We start from the raw sequence: 6,375 nt of genomic DNA on the forward strand, positions 1-6,375 counted from the left end.
GAGTGCGCGGGCTGCCTCATGGGCGGATTCGTTACCTGGCAAGCCTTGGTGGCCGGGGACCCATATGATTGAGCGATGAGTAGATCGCAGTCGCGTGTACTGTGGCAAAGAATTTGGTGAGCAAGTGGAATGATCCAACCGAACTCAAAATTACGACAGGCTCCGCGAGAGCAAGTGAGGATGAATTTAGAGTCGCGATGGGAGGCTGCGAGTGCGATCGCTACCGCCTCCGCATGAGTTGAGGTGGGCGCTCTGAAAGAGAGGCAGTCTACCTGTTTTCCGTCGTGTATGACTGGAGCCGTGTACCATTCCCCGCTGAAGTGGTAGGGGCCTGCAATGTCGACGTAGAAGACGTGTTTCTTTGAGCCATATTGGCGGTGCAGGGCATCCGCCCGCGCCTTGCGCCGGCCATTATGATCCTCTTTGTTCATCTTAGTCGGAAGGGGTCGAACGTAGAGGGCGCGTCTCCACAGTTCGGGCACTCGAACCCGTTCATACGTATTGTGGTCACGTTTGATATGGAACCGGTCCAAGAGGCGGCGACTGGACACGGTCTAGGCGAGACGCGTGTATTATTTAACGAGATTAGTCTCGTGAAGTTCCCGATAGGTGTTCACCACCCCCAACGCGAATAGTCGCGCGTTGGAAATAGTGATTAGGAGGTCGAAGGCTCTCTTAAAAATTTTGCGGAGTACAACTTCCAAGCAATCTCCGTTATGTTTCCGTAAGCGTAGGTAAGGAGTCGAGTACAGTACTTGACTAGGTAAGAAGGCATGGGCGAGCCGCACCGCATCCTTACTTTCGCAACCCTCCTCGCTTGTTGGAAACGCGGCGAACCATTCGACCCACCTGGTCGCCGAATTTGCGGAGTTTGGCAAGGGTCATTTCTGCCTTCGATACTGATTAAAGAAGAGACCGAGTATTCGTAGCTCCTGCGCTTCACGGATGGGGCCGCTGGCGAGTGAAAGCTGAACGGAGATTTCTCATTTCGGAGAATGTCGAATATGCACAAATTCAGACTTGGACGAGGAGCACTGGAGGCCGCAGTACGTAGCATAGTGGTCGACTATGATCGCCGCTGCTTGCCGGCATTCCTCCATCTCTCCTATGTTACCCGTAGTAGCCCAGATGGTGATGTCATCGGCGTACATTGCATGCTGAACACCACCGACACCCGCCAGCTGTGCCGGGAGGTTCATCATGAGAATATTAAAGAGAAGTGGGGACAACACAATGCCTTGTGGTGTGCGCCGCGTTTCCATCTCAAACGGGCCGTACTCGGTCGCTTTTATGCGTATATGGGTCAAGCGGTATGTTAAGAAATGTTTGATGTAGTTGAATGTGCGAGGAGCACAGTTGGTCTCGCTAAGATGTTTTAGTATGACGCCATGTTTAACATTGTCAAACGCACCCTTAGGATCTAGTGTTATTGCTATCTTGTCATTGTGTGGGTGTTCTATGGGTTTGAGAACCTCGTGATGAAGCTGTAAAAAGACGTCTTGTGCGGACTTCTGAGGTCGGAAGCCGAAAATGGTGTCCGCGAAGGTGTTCTTCCTCTCGAGATATTCCGAGAGGCGGTCACGGACCATCGTTTCCATCAGTTTCCCTACGCATGACGTGAGGGAGATGGGCCGGAGGTTGTCTGTGTTTACCGGCTTCCCCGCCTTCGGGAAAAAGGTTACCAATGATGTCTTCCATTCGGGTGTCAACGAAGTGTCCCCGGTCCTTATGGCGTTGATATATTCAAATAGGGTTTCGCTTGCCCGATTGGGAAGGTTTGCCAACAGTTTGACTGTGACCTTATTTCTCCCGGGCACCGTCCCCCTGCGCATTTTGACAAGAGTCGCTGATCCAGAGCCGCTGAATCCTGCCCACCCTCCGCGGTGGCTCAGTGGTTAGGACGCTCGGCTACTGATCCGGAGTTCCCGGGTTCGAACCCGACCGCGGCGGCTGAGTTTTTATGGAGGAAAAACGCTAAGGCACCCGTGTGCTGTGCGATGTCAGTGCACGTTAAAGATCCCCAGGTGGTCGAAATTCTTCCCGAGCCCTCCATTACGGCACCTCTCTCTCCCTGTCTTCTTTATATCCCTCCTTTACTTATCCCTTCCCTTACGACGTGGTTCAGGTGTCCAACGATATATGAGACAGATACTGCGCCATTTCCTTTCCCCAAAAACCAATTATTATTATTATTATTATTATTATTATTATTATTATTATTATTAATATTATTATTATTATTATTATTATTATTATTATTATTATTATTATTATTAATCCTGCCCGCGCGGGTCTTCATCCTGATTGAGGTATTGTGAGCATAAGACGTTCGCTAGCTGCTCTGTGTTTCCTTGAAAGTTCTGTATCGCGCGAGTGAGGTGTTTCTGGGTTTCCTAGCGTGTTTGTGTAGGGGCTATGAGACTCCTGAAGAGTCGCCAAGTGTTGCGGCTCGACATCTGTTTTGCTGCGCTGTTGCATCTATCTGCCCAGTTATTTATTGTCAGCGAGCTGGGCAGCATGCTCGGCAGCTTGCTGGGTGAGGTCAGAGATGCGGGCGCGGAGTTTACGATTGTGTTGCCACATAACTCGGTGGACACCCAAACCGCGCCGTAAGGGAAGTGAGTGAAATAGTTTATTTTTCAACAGAAAAACACGACCCCATCCTACCCTCCGGCTGTACCTCTCAGTCGAGAGATGAGGGCCATTTTCGACGCGCGGTGCCGACAATTACAACTACGCGCTCCGGTAAACATTAGGTTTGCAGTTGCTTCCAAACGGGTTTACATCATTCGAAGCCCTCGTATGAAGTGCAAACCGTATAATGTATGGTAACGCCACCTGCAAACACTGCGAAGCACATTCCTTCTCCCCGCGTGTGTTTCCCGGTAAATATTACGGTTGCGTTTTCATGCAGTTGTCGTAAGCAAAAACGCCAGGCTAAATATTGAAAGCAAACACCATATCTTCTTTGAAATCAGGCATACAGCATAGAGCTCAAGTACATTTCACTTGTCTCTGGTTTCACTTTTTGTAGAGCCACGTGTGTGAATTTTCAAGTGACATCGCAATGAATAATTAGTTGACGTTTTACAGCTTCGCTGTCGAACCACCTTAACAGCGTGGATTGGAGCCACAACTTTTTTACAAACAAGGGCATAGATCACTACCAAACTGCTGAACAGCTGCCAGGATTGGCTGAATGAGAATTCGCAAGGCGGATGCGCGTTCCGCTGCCATGCAGAAAACAGCACCACCTATAAACAATAAGCCAAAGCACGTAATCGTCATTTGACTGCTATAATTAAAACAAAAACAAAACGAAGCGCAAATGGACAGAAGCAGCATAAGCAGCACAAATACACCACTAGTTTGCGAGATATCGAAGACGCAAAACAATTTCAAATCTACTGTCGGATACAAATAAAGAATGCAGCTAAGAATCGTCCTCAAATGAGGCTCTCCACCTGTGGCATGGACGTATTTTCATGGGATCATGGTCAAAAGCCATGCACCTGCGGTGCCACGCCAGAAGCTAAAAGCCGATTGAGTGCGGCGACAATGGCTAGAAGGCTTTCTTTACGGAGAAATTGCTGCTGTCTTCATCAGCTGTATCTGGCTATAGATAACCCATCAACATATGCTTGATAATTAATAATAAATTTCAACACCGCGGGATGATTTCACGGTTATTGCTATCAGGGAGAATGAAACGAAAAGTGCACGGGCCTGCCCACTGGCTCAAGCTGAGCCACAACCGCTGCAACGTGCTGAAACTAGGAGAGTCGAAAGGTACAAGAGAGAAGATAAGTAAAGACGCGCACGCGCTATTATGTCCCGCGCCGATCCCGGAGGCAGTGCAATACCAGGCAAACCCGTGCCGGAGTGCTTCAAGCAGTCCACCGGATGTTGATTGGAGCGAGTGCAGTGCCCATAAAGTGAGCCGGGTGAGATATGCGTGTCATGTACAGAAACTGGTACATTATCCTCGGGTAGTTCATTAAAACAGGCAACTTTTTTTAAGGTCTTGCTCTTTCAGGCAGGGATTCCTTTCTGGCACTAGAGCTAGCATTAGGGGAAATTAATGTAAAAGTTTAGTGATAATGAGAAATAAATTAATGGTTTTTATATGCCTTGGTGAATAATGACGTCACACCATTAAGTAGTAATCAATAAAGAAATTGCTGTAATTTATATCAATTTATTCATTTATAAGCTGAAGATAAAGAAATGAAAAACTATGACGTCATCACTTTAATTTATATCAATTTATTCATTTATAAGCTGAAGATAAAGAAATGAAAAACGATGACGTCATCACTAACTAATGGTGGAAAAAGGCGCGCGGCGCAAAACCACGGCTGCCGAATAATAATATTAATTGGTTTTTTCGTTAAAGGAAATGGCGCAGTATCTGTCTCATATATCGTTGGACACCTGAACCGCGCCGTAAGGAAAGGGTAAAAGAGGGAGTGAAAGAAGAAAGGAAGAGAGAGGTGCCGTAGTGTAGGGCTCCGGAATAATTTCGACCACCTGGGGATCTTTAACGTGCACTGACATCGCACAGCACACGGGCGCCTTAGCGTTTTTCCTCCATAAAAACGCAGCCGCCGCGGTCGGGTTCGAACCCGGGAACTCCGGATCAGTAGTCGAGCGCCCTAACCACTGAGCCACCGCGGCGGGGCAACGGCTGCCGAGGTCGGGTTCGAACCCCGGTACTCCGGATCAGTAGTCGAGCGCCCTAACCACTGAGCCACCGCGGCGGGGCAACGGCTGCCGAGGTCGGGTTCGAACCCAGGAACTCCGGATCAGTAGTCGAGCGCCCTAACCACTGAGCCACCGCGGCGGGGCAACGGCTGCCGAGGTCGGGTTCGAACCCGGGAACTCCGGATCAGTAGTCGAGCGCCCTAACCACTGAGCCACCGCGGCGGGGCAACGGCTGCCGAAGCGAAAATTGGTTTTAGGGAAAGGAAATGGTGCAGTATCTTCTCACATATCGGAGGACACCTGAACCGCGCAGTAAGGGAAGGGATAAAGGAGGGAGTGAAAGAAGAGAGTGGTGCCGTAGTGGAGGGCTCGGAATAATTTGCACCACCTGGGGATCTTTACCGCGCACTGACATCGCACAGCACACGGGCGCCTTTTGGGTTTCACCTCCATCGAAATGGTGGTGGTGCTGACAAGCGTTTATCTCTATATAGGGAGAGGTGCTCGGGAAGAGGCCCCTAGTGGGTCTCACCCCTTACAATGCCAGGCGGAGTCCCTCCTTCCGGGACCCCGTTGGTAATGACCACTGCGCAGCTCCGCCGAACCATGCATGGCCTGTTGGACCGACAGTTCCTGGCAGCCTAGCAGTGCCGCCTCGCAATCCTCTCGGGTAGGGTAAGGGAGTGGGGGGTGTCGTGGTCGGGTTCGAACCCGGGAACTGCGGATCGGTAGCCGAGCGCTCTAACCACTGAGCCACCGCGGCGCGTTCTGCCGAAGCGACGACGTTGGTTTGAACAACAGATATCACAGGTGCGGAGTAAATTCCAGTGATATCATCTCTGGTTGACGTCAGTGAGGTGGCAATGTTCCCGAATACATTCACCAAAATTATGGCATTACATTCTGTTTCAAGATACGACCGACGCGTTCTTCTTCGCTTTCTTCGTCTAGTAAATCAAACAGCTAACGCTCGTTACTTCAACGTCTTCCAGACGGTGCCGGCCTTTTTTAACGTGCACTGACATAGCACTGTACACGGGCGTGTAAAATTTCGCCCTCATCCAAATCCAACTGCCGCGACCGGGATCGAAACCGTGTCTCAAGGGCCAGCACCGTTGTAGTGTGCTTGGGGTATGAAATATTTTTCTTTCTTTGGATTGATAAGTTAGGCTCCGCCCAAACGGGCAGAGCCTCTCAAAAATTGGCCTGTAGGCTCATTGGAGTGCCCCCTCCCACGGTAACCTTTAGTAAAAGGCGAAAGATTAGTACGTGGGGTGAGAAGAGGCCTGAGCGATGAACCGATACCACCACCTGCGGACGGACGGCATCCCAGGCAGCCCAGCAAGGAGAGCAAGTGTCGAAGCTTGCGTTGGGTAAAAATGCCAACTCAGGTTTTGGCAAATTCACAGCTGGCCTAAATTTTCGACCAAGAGGCATTCTGCACGGCAGGTCTTCTAAACAAACTGCACTCTGAGACTCTGTTTTTCAGCTTCTTTCCGAGGTTTTGTAAGTGAACAATGGCCGCCAACACTAGAGGCGATTGTAGAATTTTCTCACGTGCTCCTTAAATGTGGGCGTAGTAGTAGTAAGCGGTTTTATTAAAATAATAATAAAAAGGAAGGAAAAGATTTTTGCTACTGCTGCTACTGCTGTTGCTGATAGCAAGAAAAG

At 49.7% G+C, this 6,375-nt stretch overlaps 1 non-coding gene across 1 annotated transcript; it reads right to left on the minus strand.

Moving 5' to 3' along the window:
* Positions 1-5,873: 5,873 nt before the first annotated feature.
* On the minus strand, positions 5,874-5,998 carry LOC144122275 (U5 spliceosomal RNA). The gene has a single exon (XR_013312880.1). It is a non-coding gene; the product is annotated as a U5 spliceosomal RNA (small nuclear RNA).
* Positions 5,999-6,375: the final 377 nt, after the last annotated feature.

Source organism: Amblyomma americanum, chromosome 2 (genome assembly GCF_052857255.1).
Source record: "Amblyomma americanum isolate KBUSLIRL-KWMA chromosome 2, ASM5285725v1, whole genome shotgun sequence".
NCBI lineage: Eukaryota > Metazoa > Arthropoda > Arachnida > Ixodida > Ixodidae > Amblyomma > Amblyomma americanum.